Raw genomic sequence first — 12,359 nt, forward strand, 5'->3', positions numbered from 1 at the left:
GGACGTGAAGACGTTCCACTACATCAACCGCGTTCTCTAACGCTTGTTCTGTACGGTCTACAAGGGTACGTAGATCACTCATCCCCTCTCGTAGATGGACATCACCATGATAGGTCTTCGTGCGCGTAGGAAAATTTTTGGTTTCCCATGCGACGTTCCCCAACAGTGGCATCATGAGCTAGGTTCATGCGTAGATGTCTTCTCGAGTAGAACACAAAAGTTTTTGTGGGTGGTGATGTGCGTTTTGCTGCCCTCCTTAGTCTTTTCTTGATTCTGCGGTATTGTTGGATTGAAGCGGCTTGGACCGACATTACTCGTACGCTTACGAGAGACTGGTTTCATCGTTACGAGTAACCCCCTTTGCTCAAAGATGACTGGCAAGTGACGGTTTCTCCAACTTTAGTTGAATCGGATTTGACCGAGGAGGTCCTTGGATGAGGTTAAATAGCAACTCATATATCTCCGTTGTGGTGTTTGCGTAAGTAAGTTGCGATCCTACTAGATACCCTTGGTCACCACGTAAAACATGCAACAACAAAATTAGAGGACGTCTAACTTGTTTTTGCAGGGTATGATTGTGATGTGATATGGCCAACGATGTGATGTGATATATTGGATGTATGAGATGATCATGTTGTAATAGAAATATCGACTTGCACGTCGATGGTACGGCAACCGGTCAGGAGCCATAGGGTTGTCTTTATACTAACGTTTGTGCTTGCAGATGCGTTTACTATTTTGCTAGGATGTAGTTTTAGTAGTAATAGCATAAGTAGCACGACAACCCCGATGGCAACACGTTGATGGATGATCATGGTGTGGCGCCGGTGACAAAGAAGATCGTGCCGGTGCTTTGGTGATGGAGATCAAGAAGCACGTGATGATGGCCATATCATGTCACTTATGAATTGCATGTGATGTTAATCCTTTTATGCACCTTATTTTGCTTAGAACGACGGTAGCATTATGAGGTGATCTCTCACTAAAATTTCAAGACGAAATTGTGTTCTCCCCGACTGTGCACCGTTGCTACAGTTCGTCGTTTCGAGACACCACGTGATGATCGGGTGTGATAGACTCAACGTTCACATACAACAGGTGCAAAATAGTTGCGCACGCGGAACACTCGGGTTAAGCTTGACGAGCCTAGCATGTGCAGACATGGCCTCGGAACACATGAGACCGAAAGGTCGATCATGAATCATATAGTTGATATGATTAGCATAGGGATGCTTACCACTGAAACTATACTCAACTCACGTGATGATCGGACTTGGGATAGTGTAAGTGGATCATGAACCACTCAAATGACTAGAGAGATGTACTTTTTGAGTGGGAGTTTAGCACATAATTTGATTAAGTTGAACTCTAATTATCTTGAACATAGTCTAAGTCCACTTTGAATATATTTGTGTTGTAGATCATGGCTCACGCGACAGTCATCCTGAATTTTAATACGTTCCTAGAGAAAGCTAAGTTGAAAGATGATGGAAGCAACTTTGTAGACTGGGCTCGTAATCTTAAGCTAATCTTACAAGCTGGGAAGAAGGATTATGTCCTTAATGCTGCGCTAGGAGATGAACCACCCGCTACGGCTGATCAAGATGTTAAGAACGCTTGGCTAGCACGTAAGGAGGACTACTCAATAGTTCAATGTGCAGTCTTGTATGGCTTAGAACCGGGACTTCAACGTCGCTTTGAGCGTCATGGAGCATTTGAGATGTTCCAGGAGTTGGAGTTTATCTTTCAGAAGAACGCCCGGATCGAGAGGTATGAGACCTCCGATAAATTCTATGCTTGCAAGATGGAGGAAAACTCGTCTGTCAGTGAACATGTGCTCAAAATGTCTGGGTACTCAAACCGTCTAGCTGAGCTGGGGATTGAACTCCCGCAAGAAGCTATCACTGACATAATCCTTCAATCACTGCCGCCAAGCTATAAAGGCTTTGTGTTGAACTACAACATGCAAGGGATGAACAAGTCTCCCGGCGAGTTGTTTGCGATGCTGAAAGTCGCAGAGTGTGAACTCCGTAAAGAGCATCAAGTGTTGATGGTGAGCAAGACCACTAGTTTCAAGAGAAACGGCAAAGGCAAGAAGGGCAATTCGAAGAAGAGCGGCAAGCCTGTTGCCAATCCGACGAAGAAACCCAAAGTTGGACCTAAGCCTGAAACAGAGTGCTTCTATTGCAAGGGTATGGGTCACTGGAAGCGCAATTGCCCCAAGTATCTGGCAGATAAGAAGGCGGGCAAAGAAAAATCAGGTATATTGGATATACATGTTATTGATGTGTACTTAACCGGCTCTCGTAGTAGTGCCTGGGTATTCGATGCCGGTCCTGTTGCTCACATTTGCAACTCGAAACAAGAACTGCGAAATAGACGAAGGCTGGCGAAAGACGAAGTGACGATGCGCGTAGGAAATGGTTCCAAGGTTGATGCAATCGCCGTCGGCACAGTGTCACTTCAGCTACCATCGGGACTAGTGATGAACTTAAATCATTGTTATTTAGTGCCTGCGTTGAGCATGAACATTATATCTGGATCTTGTTTATTGCGAGACGGTTACTCTTTTAAGTCTGAGAATAATGGTTGTTCTATTTTTATGAGTAACATCTTTTATGGTCATGCACCGAATGTGAGAGGATTGTTCATATTGAATCTTGATAGCGATACGCATATACATAACATTGAGACCAAAAGAGTTAGAGTAAACAATGATAGCGCCATATTTTTGTGGCACTGCCGTTTGGGTCATATTGGTGTAAAGCGCATGAAGAAACTCCATGCTGATGGACTTTTGGAGTCACTTGACTTTGATTCACTTGACACGTGCGAACCATGCCTCATGGGCAAGATGACTAAGACTCCGTTCTCCGGAACAATGGAGCGTGCAAGTGACTTGTTGGAAATCATACATACCGATGTGTGTGGTCCAATGAGCATAGAGGCACGCGGCGGATATCATTATTTTCTCACCTTCACTGACGATTTAAGTAGATATGGTTATGTCTACTTGATGAAGCACAAGTCTGAAACATTTGAAAAGTTCAAGCAATTTCAGAATGAAGTGGAAAATCATCGTAACAAGAAGATCAAGTTCCTACGGTCTGATCGTGGGGGTGAATATCTGAGTTTCGAGTTTGGTGCTCACTTAAGACAATGTGGAATTGTTTCGCAGTTAACACCGCCTGGAACACCACAGCGTAATGGTGTGTCCGAACGTCGTAATCGTACTTTGTTAGAGATGGTGCGATCTATGATGTCTCTTACTGATTTGTCGTTATCATTTTGGGGTTATGCATTAGAAACAGCTGCATTCACTTTAAATAGGGCACCATCAAAATCCGTTGAGACGACACCATACGAACTGTGGTATGGCAAAAGGCCAAAGTTGTCGTTTCTTAAGGTTTGGGGATGTGATGCTTATGTCAAAAAGCTTCAGCCTGAAAAGCTGGAACCCAAAGCGGAAAAGTGCGTCTTCATAGGTTACCCAAAAGAGACAGTTGGGTACACCTTCTATCTCAAATCCGAGGGCAAAGTGTTTGTTGCTAAAAACGGAGCTTTTCTCGAGAAGGAGTTTCTCTCGAGAGAATTGAGTGGGAGGAAGATAGAACTTGACGAGGTTGTCGAACCTCTCATCCCTCTGGATGGTGGCGCAGGGCAAGGGGAAACCTCTGTCGTTGCGATGCCGGTTGAGGAGGAAGTTAATGATGATGATCATGAAACTCCAGTTCAAGTTTCTGTTGAACCACGCAGGTCGATGAGATCACGCGCTGCTCCAAAGTGGTACGGTAATCCCGTCTTATCTATCATGTTGTTAGACAACAATGAACCTGCAAATTATGAAGAAGCAATGGTGGGCCCAGATTCCAACAAATGGCTAGAAGCCATGAAATCCGAGATAGGATCCATGTATGAGAACAAAGTGTGGACTTTGGAGATACTACCTGAGGGCCGCAAGGCTATTCAGAACAAATGGATCTTTAAGAAGAAGACGGACGTTGACGGTAATGTGACCGTTTATAAAGCTCGACTTGTGGCAAAGGGTTTTTCACAAGTTCCAGGAGTTGACTACGATGAGACTTTCTCACCCGTAGCGATGCTTAAGTCCGTTAGAATCATGTTAGCAATAGCTGCATTTTTCGATTATGAAATCTGGCATATGGATGTCAAAACGGCGTTCCTTAACGGTTTCCTTAAGGAATAGTTGTATATGATGCAACCCGAAGGTTTTGTCGATCCTAAAAATGCTGACAAGGTGTGCAAGCTCCAGCGATCATTATATGGACTGGTGCAAGCATCTCGGAGTTGGAACAAACTCTTTGATGAGGTGATCAAAGCATTTGGGTTTATACAAGTGGTTGGAGAATCTTGTATTTACAAGAAAGTGAGTGGGAGCTCTGTGGCGTTTCTAATATTATATGTGGATGACATATTACTGATTGGAAACAACGTAGAGCTTTTGGAGAGCATAAAAGGTTACTTGAATAAAAGTTTCTCGATGAAGGACCTAGGAGAAGCTGCTTACATTCTAGGCATTAAGATCTATAGGGATAGATCAAAACGCCTGATAGGACTTTCACAAAGCACATACCTTGATAAAGTTTTGAAGAGGTTCAAAATGGAACAGTCCAAGAAAGGGTTCTTGCCAGTTTTACAAGGTACGAGATTGAGTAAGACTCAGTGCCCAGCAACTGATGAAGATAGAGAGCATATGCGCTCCGTCCCCTATGCTTCAGCCATAGGTTATATCATGTATGCGATGTTGTGCACTAGACCGGATGTTAGCCTGGCCATAAGTATGGCAGGTAGGTTCCAGAGTAATCCAGGAGTGGATCACTGGATAGCGGTCAAGAATATCCTGAAGTACCTAAAAAGGACTAAGGAGATGTTTCTCGTGTATGGAGGTGACGAAGAGCTCGCCGTAAAAGGTTACGTCGATGCAAGCTTTGACACAGATCCGGACGACTCTAAGTCGCAAACCGGATACGTATTTATTCTTAATGGGGGTGCAGTAAGCTGGTGCAGTTCCAAGCAAAGCGTCGTAGCAGATTCTACATGTGAAGCGGAGTACATGGCTGCCTCGGAGGCGGCTAAGGAGGGTGTCTGGATGAAGCAGTTCATGACGGATCTTGGAGTGGTGCCAAGTGCACTGGATCCAATAACCTTGTTCTGTGACAACACGGGTGCCATTGCCTTAGCAAAGGAACCACGGTTTCACAAGAAGACCAGACACATCAAACGACACTTCAACCTCATCCGCGACTACATCGAGGAAGAGGACGTAAATATATGCAAAGTGCACACGGATCTGAATGTAGCAGACCGGCTGACTAAACCTCTTCCACGGCTAAAACATGATCGACACCAGAACTGTATGGGTGTTAGATTTATTACAATGTAATTCACATGGTGATGTGAGGGCTAGATTATTGACTCTAGTGCAAGTGGGAGACTGTTGGAATTATACCCTAGAGGCAATAATAAATGTATAGTTATTATTATAATTCCTGTATCAAGATAATAGTTTATTATCCATGCTATAATTGTATTGAATGAAGACTCATTTACATGTGTGGATACATAGACAAAACACCGTCCCTAGCATGCCTCTAGTTGGCTAGCCAGTTGATCAATGATAGTCAGTGTCTTCTGATTATGAACAAGGTGTTGTTGCTTGATGACTGGATCACGTCATTGGGAGAATCACGTGATGGACTAGAACCAAACTAATAGACGTAGCATGTTGATCGTGTCATTTTGTTGCTACTGTTTTCTGCGTGTCAAGTATTTATTCCTATGACCATGAGATCATATAACTCACTGACACCGAAGGAATGCTTTGTGTGTATCAAACGTCGCAACGTAACTGGGTGACTATAAAGATGCTCTACAGGTATCTCCAAAGGTGTTAGTTGAGTTAGTATGGATCAAGACTGGGATTTGTCACTCCGTATGACGGAGAGGTATCTCGGGGCCCACTCGGTAATACAACATCACACACAAGCCTTGCAAGCAATGTAACTTAGTGTAAGTTGCGGGATCTTGTATTACGGAACGAGTAAAGAGACTTGCCGGTAAACGAGATTGAAATAGGTATGCGGATACTGACGATCGAATCTCGGGCAAGTAACATACCGAAGGACAAAGGGAATGACATACGGGATTATACGAATCCTTGGCACTGAGGTTCAAACGATAAGATCTTCGTAGAATATGTAGGATCCAATATGGGCATCCAGGTCCCGCTGTTGGATATTGACCGAGGAGTCTCTCGGGTCATGTCTACATAGTTCTCGAACCCGCAGGGTCTGCACACTTAAGGTTCGACGTTGTTTTATGCGTATTTGAGTTATATGGTTGGTTACCGAATGTTGTTCGGAGTCCCGGATGAGATCACGGACGTCACGAGGGTTTCCGGAATGGTCCGGAAACGAAGATTGATATATAGGATGACCTCATTTGATTACCGAAAGGTTTTCGGAGTTACCGGGAATGTACCGGGAATGACGAATGGGTTCCGGGAGTTCACCGGGGGGGCAACCCACCCCGGGGAAGCCCATAGGCCATAAGGGTGGCGCACCAGCCCTTAGTGGGCTGGTGGGACAGCCCAAAAGGGCCCTATGCTCCAAGGATAAGAAATCAAAGGAAAAAAAAGGGAGGAGGTGGGAAGGGAGCGGGACTCCCTCCCACCAAACCTAGTCCAACTCGGTTTGGGGGGGGGGAGAGTCCTCCCCCTTGGCTCGGCCGACCCTTTGAGGGTCCTTGGACCCCAAGGCAAGGCCCCCCTCCCTCCCACCTATATATACGGAGGTTTTAGGGCTGATTTGAGACGACTTTTCCACGGCAGCCCGACCACATACCTCCACGGTTTTTCCTCTAGATCGCGTTTCTGCGGAGCTCGGGCGGAGCCCTGCTGAGACAAGGTCATCACCAACCTCCGGAGCGCCGTCACGCTGCTGGAGAACTCTTCTACCTCTCCGTCTCTCTTGCTGGATCAAGAAGGCCGAGATCATCGTCGAGCTGTACGTGTGCTGAACGCGGAGGTGCCGTCCGTTCGGTACTAGATCGTGGGACTGATCGCGGGATTGTTCGCGGGGCGGATCGAGGGACGTGAGGACGTTCCACTACATCAACCGCGTTCTCTAACGCTTCTGCTGTACGGTCTACAAGGGCACGTAGATCACTCATCCCCTCTCGTAGATGGACATCACCATGATAGGTCTTCGTGCGCGTAGGAAAATTTTTGTTTCCCATGCGACGTTCCCCAACAGGACACTCATGGCAAGACTGGTTTGAAGGTTTATGGATGCACAACTAGTATCTCTACTTGGTGCGGGAGTTTTGGCTAATATGAGGTGGAAGCAATCATCACATGCTAAGGGATCTCTAAACATATAACATTGTTTGGAACCAAGCAAACACAATTCATTATGTTGTCTTCCTTGTCCAACATCTACTTCTAAGCATGTAATAGTTTGGTGAGTGCTCACAATTATAGAAAGTTCCTAAGATGATATATTTATATGTGAATCTCTCTTTCCTTATTACTTATTATTAATTGCAACAATGACTGGGGTCTATGTTGGTCTATTCTCAACAAGTTTCAATCATCATACTTGTTATATGTGAAGCTATCACTTTCCATAAGATCATCTCATGATCTTTCATGCTATCGTTCTTTTCATACTTTTGATCACGGCAAAAAACAAAGCCCTTGACTAAGATATTCTTTATTATATAGCTCGCAAGCTCGAATACATCGGGGGAGACACAAGGCAAAAGACTCAAACTAAACACTAGAGACTTATCCCACTAAGAGAAGAAAGTAAAAACTGAAAAAGAAAGAACTAAAACAAAGGTAAAAGCAAAAGATATAACGGTGATACGATACCGGGGCAACTCCCCCAAGCTTGGCAAAAGCCAAGGGGATTGCCCATACCAATGCTTAGTTGTCTTCCTTTGGTGGTGATGGAGGAGTTATTGCAGCTTGTCTAATTTCCACTTGAGCATGAAATTCTGCTCTCTCAGATCATCATTTTCCTCCTCAAGCTTCAACACCCTATGACAAAGTTCCTGCTTACTCTCCTGCAAGAACGAGAAGGGATAAACAAGTTCTTAGGTTTCTTCCTTGAGTCAGGGAGGCTCGACTTCTTGAACTCCACATGAGTGCGTCCAGGTTGAGGTAGAGGAGCCTCCTCTTCATCGGAACTCGTTTGTTCCTTCCCCTTGGGATCATAGTCCTCTTCCTCATCAGTGGTCCAGCCATATGGTTCCAAGTCCCCATAGACCTTGGGGTTAGCAAGGTAATCAGCCACATAGATCTCCCCCTCTGAATCCTGAGAAGACATCTTGACCTAGATTTGCGGCAGAAAACAGGCTCGAAACTAAAACAGAGGAAAACTGTGCGATATGGAGATCAAAACCCTCAGGCGTATATATAATGATTTTTTTCTGGACCAGAAGGAGTGCTCCGCAAGAAAACGGAGTCCGGGAGGCACACGAGGTGCCCACAAGCCGTGTCGCCGTGGCCAGGGGGAGGCCGCGACGACCAAGCTTGTGGCCACCTCGTGCGCTCTCCGGACTGCTTTTTATTTTTCTATTTTTCCATAAATTCCAAAACGGAGAAAATTTCCTACTGGAAAATTTTGGAGTCCAATTACTTACCGAAACACATACCTCTTCGTTTTCAGGGTCTGAAACAGGCTGATAAACATCCCTTATGTACTCCTCTGGAGTTATGATATTGATGATATTGGTCTCAACATTTATGGGAGTACCAGAGATATAATGCTTGATTCTTTGCCCATTTACCACTCTCGGAAAATTACCTTCCGTGTTATTGATTTTGATGGCACCGGAACGATATACTTCCTCGACAACGTAGAGACCTTCCCATTTAGAGAGAAGTTTGCCTGCGAAGAATCTTAAGCAAGAATTGTATAGCAGGACATAATCACCTACATTGAACTCACGTTTTTGTATTCTTTTATCGTGCCATCTCTTAACCTTTTCCTTGAACAACTTGGCATTCTCATATGCCTGGGCCCTCCATTCATCTAACGAGCTGATATCAAACAACCGCTTCTCACCAGCAAGTTTGAAATCGAAGTTGAGCTCTTTGATTGCCCAATAAGCTTTGTGTTCTAGCTCAAGAGGTAAATGACATGCCTTACCGTAAACCATTTTATACGGCGACATGCCCATGGGATTCTTATAAGCAGTCCTATAAGCCCATAGTGCATCGTCAAGTTTTCTAGACCAATTCTTTCGAGATCTATTGACAGTCTTTTGTAAGATCAATTTGATCTCCCTATTACTCAACTCCACTTGACCACTAGACTGAGGATGATAAGGAGATGCAACTCTATGGTTGACATCATACTTAACGAGCATCTTGCAGAAAACACCATGAATGAAGTGTGAACCGCCATCAGTCATCAGATATCTAGGGACTCCAAATCTTGGGAAAATGACTTCTTTAAGCATCTTAATAGAGGTGTGGTGATCAGCATTTCTAGTGGGGATAGATTCTACCCACTTAGTGACGTAATCAACAGCAACTAAGATGTGAGTATACCCATTGGAACTCGGGAAGGGTCCCATATAATCAAAGCCCCAGACATCAAATGGTTCAATGACAAGCGAATGGTTCATAGGCATTTCGTGATGTTTACTGATGTTCCCTATTCTTTGGCATTCGTCACAAGACAAGACAAACTTACGGGAATCCTTGAAGAGAGTGGGCCAATAGAAACCTGATTGCAATACCTTATGAGCAGTTCTATCTCTAGCATGGTGTCCTCTGTAGGCTTCGGAATGACACTTCTGCAGGATCTGTCCCTGTTCATGTTCAGGCACACAACGTCTAATAACACCATCTACTCCTTCCTTATAAAGGTGAGGATCATCCCAAAAGTAGTGTCTCAAATCAAAGAAGAATTTCTTCTTGTGCTGGTAGGTGAAACTGGGTGGTATGTATTTGGCTACGATATAGTTTGCGTAATCAACATACCACGGTGCACTATGTGAAGTGCGGATGACATTCAATTGCTCATCAGAAAAGCTGTCATCAATAGGTCGTGGGTCATCAAGGACATTCTCTAGCCTTGACAAGTTATCTGCTACAGGGTTATCAGCACCCTTTCGGTCAACAACGTGCAAATCAAATTCCTGTAGCAGGAGAACCCATCTGATTAGCCTAGGCTTAGCGTCCTTCTTCTCCATAAGGTACTTAATAGCAGCATGATCAGAGTGAATAATGACCTTGGAGTCAACTATATAAGATCTGAACTTTTCACATGCAAACACGACTGCTAAAAATTCCTTCTCCGTAGTGGCATAGTTTCTTTGGGCTCTGTCTAGACTTTTACTAGCGTAGTGAATAACATTCAACTTCTTGTCAACTCTTTGTCCTAGAACAGCACCAACAGCATAATCACTAGCGCCGCACATGATTTCAAAGGGCAAGTTCCAATCAGGTGGTTGAACAATAGGTTGGGTTATCAAGGCCTTCTTAAGTATTTCAAAAGCTTCCTCACAATCCTCATCAAAAACAAACGGAACATCCTTCTGCAAGAGGTTGGTAAGAGGCCTAGAAATCTTAGAGAAGTCCTTAATGAACCTTCTATAGAAACCAGCATGACCTAGGAAACTTCGTATACCTCTAATATCTATGGGGCAAGGCATTTTCTCAATTGCATCAACCTTAGCCTTATCAACTTCAATGCCTTTCGCAGAGATTTTGTGTCCTAAGACGATGCCTTCGTTAACCATGAAGTGGCACTTCTCCCAGTTCAGGACGAGGTTGGTATCTTTGCATCTTTGTAAAACTCGATCAAGGTTGCTGAGGTAGTCGTCAAAGGAAGAACCGTAAACGGAGAAATCATCCATGAAAACCTCAATAATCTTTTCACAAAAGTCAGAGGATATAGCCATCATACACCTTTGAAAGGTGGCAGGTGCATTGCATAAGCCAAAGGCATACGTCTATAAGCAAAGGTACCGAAGGGGCAGGTGAAAGTGGTTTTCTCCTGATCAGATTGTGCAGCAGATATTTGCGAGAAACCTGAATAACCGTCTAGAAAGCAGAAGTGTGTGTTTTAGATAGCCTTTCTAGCATTTTGTCGATAAACGGCAAAGGATAATGGTCTTTCCTGGTTGCCTTGTTCAGTTTTCGGAAGTCTATCACCATCCTATAGCCAGTAACAATCCTGTGTGGGATTAGTTCATTCTTATCATTAGGAACGACGGTGATACCTCCCTTCTTAGGTACGCAATGTACTGGACTTACCCAATCGCTATGAGCAACAGGATAAATGATTCCTGCTTCCAGAAGCTTTAATATTTCTTTTCTCACGACCTCTTTCATCCTAGTAGTTAATCTCCGTTGATGATCAACGAGTGGCTTAGAGTCAGGATCGGTTTTAATCTTGTGCTGACATAGAGTGGGACGAATACCCTTAAGATCATCAAGAGTATATACAATAGCGGCACGGTGCTTCCTCAAAGTTTTTAATAACTTCTTCTCTTCGTGATTCGAGAGGTGAGCACTAATTATACAGGATATATCTCCTTCTCATCAAGATAGACATACTTAAGTGTATCTCGTAGCTGTTTTAGCTCGAACACAGGATCACCCTTTGGTGGGGGAGGATCCCCAAGCAATTCAACAGGCAGATTATTCTTAAGAATAGGATATTGTTCTAAAACAATTTTATCTATCTCATCTCTTTCATCCATATGCATATCATTTTCATGCTCAAGGAGATATTGCTCTAAAGGATCCGTAGGAGGTACGGCAATTGAGGCAAGAGCAATGATTTCATCCCTACCAGACGACTCTTTTTCATTGGGTTGTCTTCCAAACTTGGAGAAGTTAAATTCATGAGACACACCCTCGAAACTAACAATGACAATCTGTTTAATGCAATCAATATGAGCATTGACAGTGTTGAGAAAGGGTCTGCCAAATATGATGGGACAAAAGCTATCTTGTGCAGTAGCAAGGACGAGGAAATCAGTAGGATACTTCGTCTTACCACACAAGACTTCTACATCTCTCACAATTCACACAGGGCAGATAGTGTCTCTATTAGCTAGCGTAATAGTGACATCAATGGGTTCTAACTCAGCAGGTGCAATCTCATCTTTGATTTCATCATATAGGGACCGGGGTATTGCACTAACACTAGCACCCATATCACATAAACCATGATAACAGTGATCTCCTATCTTGACAGAAACAATGGACAGGCCAACTACAGGTCCGTATTTGTCTTTCGCATGAGGTTTAGCAATTCTAGTGGAGTCCTCACAGAATTTGATAACATGCCCGTCTATGTCTTCGGCTAAGAGAT

The sequence above is a fragment of the Hordeum vulgare genome, chromosome 2H (assembly GCF_904849725.1).
Source record: "Hordeum vulgare subsp. vulgare chromosome 2H, MorexV3_pseudomolecules_assembly, whole genome shotgun sequence".
NCBI lineage: Eukaryota > Viridiplantae > Streptophyta > Magnoliopsida > Poales > Poaceae > Hordeum > Hordeum vulgare.